This window comes from Hippopotamus amphibius, chromosome 9, assembly GCF_030028045.1.
Source record: "Hippopotamus amphibius kiboko isolate mHipAmp2 chromosome 9, mHipAmp2.hap2, whole genome shotgun sequence".
Lineage (NCBI taxonomy): Eukaryota > Metazoa > Chordata > Mammalia > Artiodactyla > Hippopotamidae > Hippopotamus > Hippopotamus amphibius.
Window position 1 is genome coordinate 49,479,626 of NC_080194.1, and position 10,783 is coordinate 49,490,408.

Here is a 10,783-nt window from a genome sequence, read left to right on the forward strand (position 1 = left end):
CCCCACCCAGTCATCTTCAGGTGTTCCAGGAACTAGATAAAGCAAGATTGAGGCAATGATAAATTACCTAACACCTACCCTTTGGGTCAGGCTGGCTTTGTCATCATTGTTCTCTACTTTAAGGTGATTTGTGATTTAGGGAGTGCCTGATTGCTATAAAAATAAATTATACAAAGAAGCATTAATAGGCAGGAGAAAATCCTTGGGAAATGAAAAGGCCGATGATTTAGGAGCCTGTTCTCTGTCCCGTGGGGTAGAGGGGCAGGAGCTGTCCACTCACCGCCAGCCAGTCCTCCTTAACCCTGGGAAGAAAGAGCATACAGAACCCAGGAGCAGTTTGGGACCAGTGGAATTAAGTAGTAAAAGTCCAATTTTTTTGAAAGTCCATGGAGTGAGTGCTCTGTGAATTATATACATTAGAGTGTAGAAAGTAAGGGCCTTTCTTAGGACAGCACAGAATTAATAACAGGGTGTTATGTGTGGGGTAGGGTGTGTCTCTTTGTTGATGTCCTGCATGATCATAATCTTGAGATTGTGAAGACAAAAAAAAAGATTAATCTGCTTTATGTCACAACTTTTTAATGTTGAGCCAACACACTGCAAATAAAAACGATGTTGTCTGATGTGAGCCAGACAGCTTTTGGTTTTGTGGGAGTGCAAGGACCCTACAAAAAGGGGAAGCCTGCAGGCTGAAACCCCAGGGCAGCAGAGGTAGGGAGCCATCGGTTTCCGTCAGCTCAGAAGAAGAGCAGAGGCCAGCATGCTCAGCCTTCCCCGCTGCTGATGCTGCTCGGGGGCCTGGGCTCTCATGGGTTCCCAGCCACTTAAGAAACACAAGAGCAAGATATGGAGGTGGTCCAGGTAAATGCTGAATTTCACATGCCAGAAATGCAAGAGCACTACCTTCTCATCTTCCCAAGGTCAAAGGATAGGAGTTCAAGCAAGTTTGGGATTCATTCTGGGTAACCATTTTGTCAGAAACAGATCCCCTTGTAACAAAATTAAAAATGAACTCTACTTGAACTCTACTTATCTATCTGTAGACTTGTTTAGAACGTAGAGAAAGAGGAAACCAAAAAGAAATATGCAGACTGGCTGTTCTAATTGTAATTCTGTAGACTTAGCAATAGCATAGTTTCTACTACTGCAATGACATTTCTGCACCAACAGTAAGCATGATAAAGGCTATGAAATCATTACAGAAACAGCTTGTTTTTTCCCTCTTGGCACTAAATCTTTAAGGTAAAAGAACTATTCTGTCATGACAGTGAAATGCTAGGAATTTTCCAAAAAATGAGAAAGATTTCATATCCTGTGTTTGAATATTTTGCTTTCTTTATCAGAAATACCTACAAAACTACTACAGCTTGAAGATTGGAACCAGCCCACTTGAAAGGCAGAGAAACAGTGGTGCAGTGGTTGAAAAGCTGAAGCAAATGCAAGAATTCCTTGGGCTGAAGGTGACCGGGAAGGCAGATTCTGATACCCTGAAGCTGATGACGCAGGCCAGATGTGGGGGTGCCCAACGTTTCTGCTCGGTTTGAACTCACTCCAGGGAACCCTCACTGGGAGCACACACACCTGACCTACAGGTAATTAGACTGAGCACCCAAGTGGGAACGTTATCTCCCATCAGAGCTGTGAGAAATGAGGTCCTATGTGTCTGTGTTTTATTTCATTTGAAGGATTGTAAATTACACACCAGATCTGTCAAGAGCAGCTGTGGACCATACCATTGAGAAACACTTTCAACTCTGGAGCAATGCCTCGCCCCTGACCTTCACCAAGGTCGAGGGTCAAGCGGACATAATGATGTCCTATGTCTGGAGTGGTAAGCTCTTCTTGTCTCCCCAAACCATTCTGAACTTCTCCTCCTGCTGCCTTCAGACCTGCTCAGCTTTCCAGTCAGAATTCTCCCTTATTTGAGGGTGTTGATTTTATGGTCTGAAGAAGGGGCACCTCACAAGTGAATAATGCCTTTGGGCTGCTTGTCTCTGCTCTCTCGACTCTGGTGGGAGAGCCTAAATCGAAACGGGGATTTGCCTTTGCTGCACTTTGTTCCTTGCAGATCATCGTGACAACTCTCCCTTTGATGGACCTGGGGGTATACTTGCTCATGCAGTCCAACCAGGAACAAGTATTGGAGGAGATGTTCATCTTGACGAAAAAGAAATGTGGACCGATGATTTCAATAGTGATTTAATGAATTCTTCATCTCTATGTTTATTTTCCCTTTGCACGGCTTAATGCAATATTTTTTACTTTATCTAAAAGAATAAACCAATATTGTATGATAGCTAAATGCTTTAATAAAGGTATGATTTTTAACGTTTGCTTAGAAAAATAGTGCACCACTATGCTTACAGTTAGTAATAATGTCAGAGGATATTATTTCTATCAATAGTTGCATCTTAAGGGCAAAATATATCTATGAAATTTAAAAATAATATAACATTATAAATGATATTTTGTATGTGTACAAATATGTACCAGAGTTAAGTAATGGTAACTTTGGTGAGGTGACTTTGGGGGATATATGTTTTGGTACTTTACTTTGTTATCCAAATGTTTATTTATAATCTATATTAGTTTTTCAATTAAAGTAATAAATGTTAATAGAATGCTATTGTTTCTCTATGTGATATTTTTTTCCAATTTATTTATTGCTGGACTTACTAATCAATGTTAAGATTTTGTATGTCAGCTGATTTTTCCCAGTAAATTTTATTAGTTCAATTCTAGAAATTTAGGCTTGAAGCAGTCTTTCCAGTATTAATTATTTTTTCTCCTATGTTTACACACACACACACACACACACACACACTACTCATACCATGTCTTAAAGCAAACCACAGTGGAATTCTTGTGTCATTTGGAGATGTATTTGCTCTCTGAGGCCTAAATACTGTTACTGCCCTCTGCTAAAGACTGACGGATTTTGCTGCCTTTTAGGTTACAACTTGTATCAGGTTTGGGGGCATGAATTGGACCATTTCCTTGGACTTTCTCATTCTGCTGACCTTGGGGCTTTGATGCACCCAACTACGTCTACACTAGTGATGTTCTGCTGTCTCAGGATGACATCAACTGCATCCAGAACGTCTATGGTAAGTGACGTAGAGCGAACAAGACAAGTGCTCATGGGCTATACATGTGCTCCAAATATAATGGCAATGACCTGGGTCATTGAAAGACCCTTCGTCACATATATTTTTGTGTCAATGTAGTATGTTAAGTGTCATTAACTTCATGATCTTTGTTTATTTTTTTAAGGACCATCTAATAATCCTGTCTAGCCCACCATGCCACAAAACCCACAACCCTGTGATAGCAGGATAACATTTGATGCTGTAACCAAAATTCATGGAGAATTTTTCTTCTTCAGAGACAGGTAAAAATTATAGTTAATGCTGATATAGTTACAATGATTGTACCTTTGTGTGAAATTTTCTTTTTTTATTCAATATTTTATTCATATGTAATTATAAAAATGCATAAAATAAAAGATATCCTAAGTCCTGCTCCCATCCCCATGACACATAGAAATATGTAGATTTTGGAAGAGGGAAGGAGTATGACTTTTTGAGGGCTACAGGCATGTCCGTGATGGAACAAGGGTTGGTCTTCCAACTCTGGACTGAAGCTCCTTTCCTTAGTACACTCTGCTATGGGAAATGTGATAGTGGGTATGAAAACAAATAGCACTTCTTTTAAAGCACTGCTTAAATCAGCTCTCTACACTCCTCTGAGGGTTTTGTAACCCAGAGCCCAGATGGAGAAGGCCACCCTGTCTGCTTGTATTGTCCCTCCCATCTGCACAATACAGCGCTCCCAAACCTGCCGTCTAACAGGTCTCCATTGTGCCCTGGAGGCTGAGAGAAGGAAAGAAATCATTGCTTGCAGACCAGCTCCACCCACCCCCACCCCCACATCCCCTCAACCCCAACTCCCACCCCTGATTCTATAAGACCTTCCCTCCTCAGAGCAGGATGGTCCTAGAACCCACTCTACAGTGTGTGGATTCAAAAAGGCCAGAGTGACCCTCACACCTGGCTTTCTCTTGCCAAAAAAACTAATCCACTGAGGGATATGGAAAGCAAATCCTTCTTCTCTCACTGTTGTGATCCTCCCGCTCCAAATGAAAACTGTTGGAAATTTGGAGGAAGTCGGCAAGTCTCTTCGATCCTGTAGAATCTGTGATGCTATACGCTATTTTGTGTTCATAACTACATGAGATAAATGCAGGCCATCAGGGTACTTAGTTATAAAAGTAAATTAATTTTATTTGTAAATATCTGTACAGACGTGTGAGGGTCATGGGTGAGAAACAAACCTTGCTTTTCTTTCCTCCCCTTCCTCCTCCTCTTGCTGCATTTTCTCCTCCTCCTCCTCGTTTCTCTTTCTCTTCCTCTTCCTCCTCCTCTGCTGATGATGCTCCTTATTCTTACTCTTCCTCTTCTTCTGCTTTAATGGAACGCTGTCAGAATGTCAAAACACCTCAGTTGTGAAAAAAAAAAAGTTCCATTTGGCAGGAAGCATTCAGGTAGAGTTGGAATCTGGCAATGAAAGGGACCACTCAGAGCATTCCCTGTGAACTTGGCATTTACCCCTGAGGGAACTGAAACCTGGACATAGTTACAGATTTGCACAAGGTCCTTAGCCACTTGGGGAAGATTGAAGCAGGTACTGATACAGGGATTTGGGAGCACATAGTTGGTCTGGAAGTGATCCCGTGAGGCATGGTCAAGGAGTAAGGAATTGAGACAGATAAGCAAGAAGAGACAACAAGGGTGTGCCCAGCAGGGGCCCAGTCCCACTTCAGAACCTTTGACATCCTCAAAGGGCATCCTTCAGAACTGTCCCACCAAAGGGCAGGTGACCTGGGGTGCTTTCCACCAGTATTTCTCCTCATTGTTTGAGGATGTTCCTGAAGGCGTCAACAAGTCAGCACCTTGACCGGTGCTGCACTGGCCCAGTCTACTCCTGGCACCAGGGAAAGCTCAAGGCTGAGAGGGATTTATGGAGACCATCTGCCGAAGCTGCACATGGCTTTGATGGTGGGTCCAGGGATTTGGACATCAACAGTGCCTGCTACAGAGACTGACACGGAAGGCTCTTTCCATGCATCAGTCTTTGTAGGATCCTTTATTATTTTCTAAGGCTGGCTTGCTATGGTGCTTCCATTTGGTTTCTGTAATCTTGAGAACACTTCTGTCAACCCATGTGGAAGTCTATGCTATGCTGTTACCCTGTCTCTGTCGACTGCAAAATGAACACGGCAAAATTCTCAACTGAAAGATAATAGAAGAAAGGAGCTTAGTTTGGGCAACCTTACAAATCTGATTTAAAAATTGGACTTTATCTCTTATCAGCTGTGTGGCTTCAATTTCTCATCTATAAAATGAGCTTCCATGTAGGATTTTTGTGAGATAAGTCATGGTGTAATCTGGAAGTGCTTACCAAGTTGCATGATAGTCTTGTGTTCCAGTGATAGGAGGAACTGGAAGGCAGCAGAGAATGCTGGTAATATCAGTTGTCTTGATTTCTTTTCAAATCAGGTTCCTCATCCGTACTCATCCCTTCTTTCTAGAGGCCTCACTGGTTTTCATCTCTGATTTCTGGCCACATCTGCCAAGTGGAATTGAGGCAGCTTATGATATTGTTGAAAGAGATGAAGCCCATTTTTTCAAAAGTAATGTTGTGAAATAATTTTATCATTGATTTGAACTGAGAAGTAACGGTGGCTGCATACTTTCTCCTCATGGATTTTTTTGTGAAAATTGAAAAGTCCCAACTACTGAATCAAGGGGGGATTCATTATTGTGATTAAAAATGACATTCTGTGTTTATGCGTCATTAGAATAAAAACCAAATAGCTAGCAATTTAACTTTTCCTTTCTATTTGATTATGAAACTGGAAGTAGGAAGCTCTGGATTTAGGCATTTTATGTATTTTTAAAATATATATATCCCAGGATGCTCAGAAAAATATAGAGACCCATGTCAGACTTAAAGGACATTGAGAAAAATTTGTACTAGGGTGTTTTTTTTTTTTAGAAATCCTCCTAGTAGGCATTATAGTTTGAGGGAGGTTTGAGAGCCTGCTCATCTCATAAACTGCACATTTTTATTGATGGGCCACTGTCCATAAATTCCAGGCACAAACTGCTTTGATTCTCTTAGATCCAATTATATTCCAACACTCAGCCCCGGTTTTGTGTACATTTTGCCAAACATCTGACTCTTAGAAAATAATTCAGATGTTTGGCTTTGTGTGCACAGAATATTAAGATAATTAACCCTGATAGCATTAAGATGAATAATTGAAACCAGGTTAAATAAGCAAAGAATTTTGAAACATATGGTCCAACATGTATCACAAAAATAAAGAGGAATATATAATGTGCATTTATGCAGCATCATCCTGGCTTCATAAAGAATTTTTGCCAGGAAGTAGCCTAGCGAAGAGCTCAGGAGTGCTCCAGTCAGATGTAGAAGTATGCATTGCCCTCCCATCCCTGCAGGACCACTCGTGCCCACCCACACTCCCTGTGCAGCTGGAGAAGTGAGCCAATCACACCGGAGAGAAATGCCCAACTCAGGTGCACCTCACTTTGGAATAAAACTCTCCATCCACTTCTTGTGAAGTGAACATCTGGAGGAAACCCTGCCTACTGTCTTCCAGAGTCCCAGGAAAATTTTTTTCCTAGCCAATTTTTTTTTTTTTGGTTGACAGGCAGTAAATACTTTGTTGCTGAGGGGCGTGAGATACTGTCCAGACACCCCAAGGACATCTACAGCTCCTTTGGCTTCCCTAGAAGGGTGAAGAACATCGATGCTGCCATTCACGAGGAGGAAATTGGAAAGACGTACTTCTTTGTTGCTAATGAGTATTGGAGGTAAAGAACCCTTGGAGCTCTTAGGGCATCAGATCCCTCCTTAGTGTAAGGAGAGTTGCCTTTTAAAATTATTCTCTAATTGTGCTGTAACTCCATCCTCCTTCTGTGAATGGATGCAGCCAGGCTGAGTGTCATTTAGTCTCCTGCCTGTTATCATCACACCATGCCTGTCCTTGGAAGGCAAGGGACTTGCAGGATTGAATTCAAAAAGGAGATTTTTTAAAAGGGGGGAGCCTGCAATAAAATTTGAATCAGATTTTTAGAGCTGATGCCTCTTTAGGGATGGTCTAGTCTGTCTCAGTTTCCCATAACCCTATTGAAACAGGACCCTTTCCAGTTAAAATTTCCTATTATTTTATACCAATGATGCACCCATCCACAATTGTTTTAAGCAGCTATTGGGTTTCTACAGAATGGATATAAAGATGCACCTACTTCTCAGATTTGTTGTGAAGATTAAATGAATCAGTACTTTCAAACATTTAGAACACTGACAGGTACATGAAAACTGCTCTGTGAATGCTAAGTGTTATGTGTTGTTATTATATTAATCACATATTCCAATATTGCTGATCTATTTTTTTACCAGGTATGATGAAAACATGCAGTCTGTGGATGCAGGTTATCCCAGAGAGATAATTCCTGACTTCCCTGGAATTGGTGGAAAAGTTGATGCTGTTTTCAAAGATGAAGTTTAAGGCTATCCAATGTCTTCATTTTGTTACCCTAAAAACAACAACAAACATAGGTTTTGTTATTTTGATGAGAAAAATTTAAATACATAATCTGTGCTAGAAATTACTGAGTTTTCTTTTCAGGAAAACTCATATGAAAAACTGTCATCTATTTGTCTAATATAATAATTCTCTTTCGCATTTTTTTTTTTTTTTTAGGAATTTTCCATTTCTTTCAAGGAACAAGGCATTACAAATTTGACCCTAAAACAAAGAAAGTTTTGGGCTTACTGAATTCTAACAGCTTGTTCAAGTGCTAAAATAACTGATGGTTGATTATCATAAAGGAGGTGGAAAAAATCTTCCTTATGCACCTAAAAATATTCTTTATTTCCTGAGCAGCCACATTTTCAGTATTTGATCTATCCTCTTGGGGTCACTGAGTTAGAGACATATACATATGACCTTCCTTTAACCTCAATCGGGATATATATTCTACATGAACTAAAGTATATTGCTTCAGGTACTTACACAATTTAGCTTCAAGCCAGCACTAAAGATGTTGAGGTCATGGTTTATCCTTAATTTTATATAGTATCTCTTTCTGGAGTTTCAGATTCTGATCTTAATCCTGGCTGTTACAGGGATGCATATCTTATCCTCCCTGAATGAGTCAAGAGCCCCGAGTCTCAGCAAAAGAAAAACAGCACAGAAATACATGCCTCTGAATGACCAGGTCATCCTGATAAGTACAGGGCAGCACTGTCTCATATTAAAGAAAATCATGTATTTATTAATTTGTTAAAGAACATAAAATACTCATTAGTTATTATTTAGATATACATACAGAAAAGGCACATACTGTAAGTATAAATTTCAAATTTTTACAAAGTAAACATAATAGGTGATCAGCACTCGGATCAAGAAAAAACAATTTTACAAGCATCCTTGCTGTCTTTGCTGTGCTCCTTTATAGAAACCAAACCCTAAGGATAGGCACCATCCTGACTTCTAATAGCATAGCTTACTTTAGCCTGCTTTTGCACTTAATATAAAGGGAATTATGCAATATATACTTGTGTCTCTTTTTTTTCACTCCGTGTTATGGTTATGAGTTTTATCTATATTTTTGTATGTAATTTTTTGTTTATTTTCATTGTGTATAGTTTTCCATATGGTGACTATTCCAAAATTCATTTATTCAGTCCACTCTTGAAGGAAATTTGGGTAGTTTCCAATTGAAGTCCATTGTGTACCATACTTCCGTGAACATTCTAATGCATGGGATTTGAGCACTTTTATGCTTTTCAGTGGAGGAAGTGCTAGATCTTAGGATATGCATATGTTCAGCTTTAATAGATATCGTAGGACTGTTTTCCAAAGTGGTCTTATCAATTCCAATGCTACTTTAAAGAAACTATTTTCTTAATATAGTAGTCCTGGTTTCAAAGATTTTATCCTTAGTTTAAAATGGGACTTAGGCAAATTCACAAAGAAATTTTGTAGGAAGATAAGAGGCTATGCAAGAAGTTCAAGTGTTCTTCCTTCTTGTAGAATATATGTCACATGGAGTGAGGGGGATCCCTGGCTATTGACCTTCTTTGTTTATTGTGATTTCAAACTATACCTTAGATCCTGCAGGGAGCCATCAGATCTGATAGTTTTACAAGCATCTCTCAAGGTTCCCATGGGTGTTTCACACTCCTTCAGATGTACAGAGTCCATCTGTGAGCACCTTCTGAGTGCTCCTGACCATCAGTGCTGTCTGGCTTTCTTTGAGGTGCTGAGGTGTTGGGTGGGCCTTCAATTTTCAACCCAAGAGGGTGGAGACCAGTGTGACCCCGTGGCCAATCTTCCTGGACTGGGACAGGCATATTGGGTGTCATTGCTTCATTTCCAGAGGCTCTCTGAGGGCTAATATCACATACACACTGAGAGCCAATGATGGGAGAGCATTCCATTCTGGTCCTTCTTAAGGGAAGAAGCCTACAAAATACCCCCAGCAAAAACTGACTTCACTTTCCAAGTGGTCTCAGGATCTCTGCTTGCTGCATTAATGAGTTGAAATTTATTCACAAATAGGTGTGTTGGCTTAAAAAAATGCAAAATGTGAGAGTTAGGAGTTAAGCTTTATTTGGGGCAAAATGAGCACTGTAGCCCAGGAGATAGCATCCCAGAGAGCTCTGAGAAATTGTTCCAAAGAAGCAAGGGGGAAGATTAGTATATATGTAATCTCGGTGAAGGAGGAGTACATGCAGTCAAACACGTATTTTTGTAGGGGGTTTCTGCTCGCCACGAGGAGCAGACGTCACCGTGTAGGGATTTAGTGCTTTTCTAGGTATGAGGAGATGCAAGGGTTGGGCTCATAAAATCAGCTCCTGAAAACATCTGACTATTTGTTCCACCCAGTTTTGCAAAGCACAGAATGTCTCATTCCTGGTCTCCACCCTGAATGCCCTTCAGGGGATGTGGAAGGTCAGCAGCTGCAGCAGCACAGTGTGATTTGATCCTTGTAGAGGGAGATGGCAAGTGCCCATGGCAGGTGCCAATTTATAGTTGACAGGTGTAAATAAAAGACTATTAATTCTTTCCATTTTAAACTTTATGTTGGCAAAGTTATTATTAGAATGGTAGGAATCCATGCAGCAGCAAAGAGGACAATGAAGTGAGTTGTTTTTTTTATAAGCATTCAGAGCAGGGAATCTTCCTGAAGTCCTCCCGAGTATACCAACAAGCAACTTTCTCTTCCCCTGAGGCACCCACTGGCTCTAAGACCATCCAAGTGGACTTCCCTCATCTGACTAATCAACACATTATCCTGCTGGGAAAGTACCTGCCTTATTCTGGGAAACCTCTCCTCACCCCACTGCAGCCACACCATTCTAGTACAGGCTGCCTGTCATGGTACTCTGGCACTCGGTCACTGCTGGTTGTTTGGGGCTACGTGACAGAAGCCCCCAGTACTACGTTTATTTGGGTTTTATATGAAAGGCATAAAATGATACCAAGAATACTTTGTAAGAATCCTTATGATGCCAAAATCTTGGCTCCCTGTGCACCAATGCTAAACAGAAATATGGAGACAGAATTATGAAGAGAAAGAAAGAGTAGCTTTATTTCCTTGCCAGGCAAAGGGGGAACACCGCAGGCTAGCACCTTGAGAAATGTGCCCTCCTCCCAGGGAAATAGGGAGAGGTTATATAGTCAGGA

The 10,783-nt window shown here is 40.7% G+C and overlaps 1 pseudogene; it reads left to right on the plus strand.

The window, feature by feature from the left end:
• Window positions 1–655: 655 nt before the first annotated feature.
• On the plus strand, window positions 656–6,850 carry LOC130860716 (interstitial collagenase-like; annotated as a pseudogene).
• The last annotated feature ends 3,933 nt before the right edge of the window (window positions 6,851–10,783 follow it).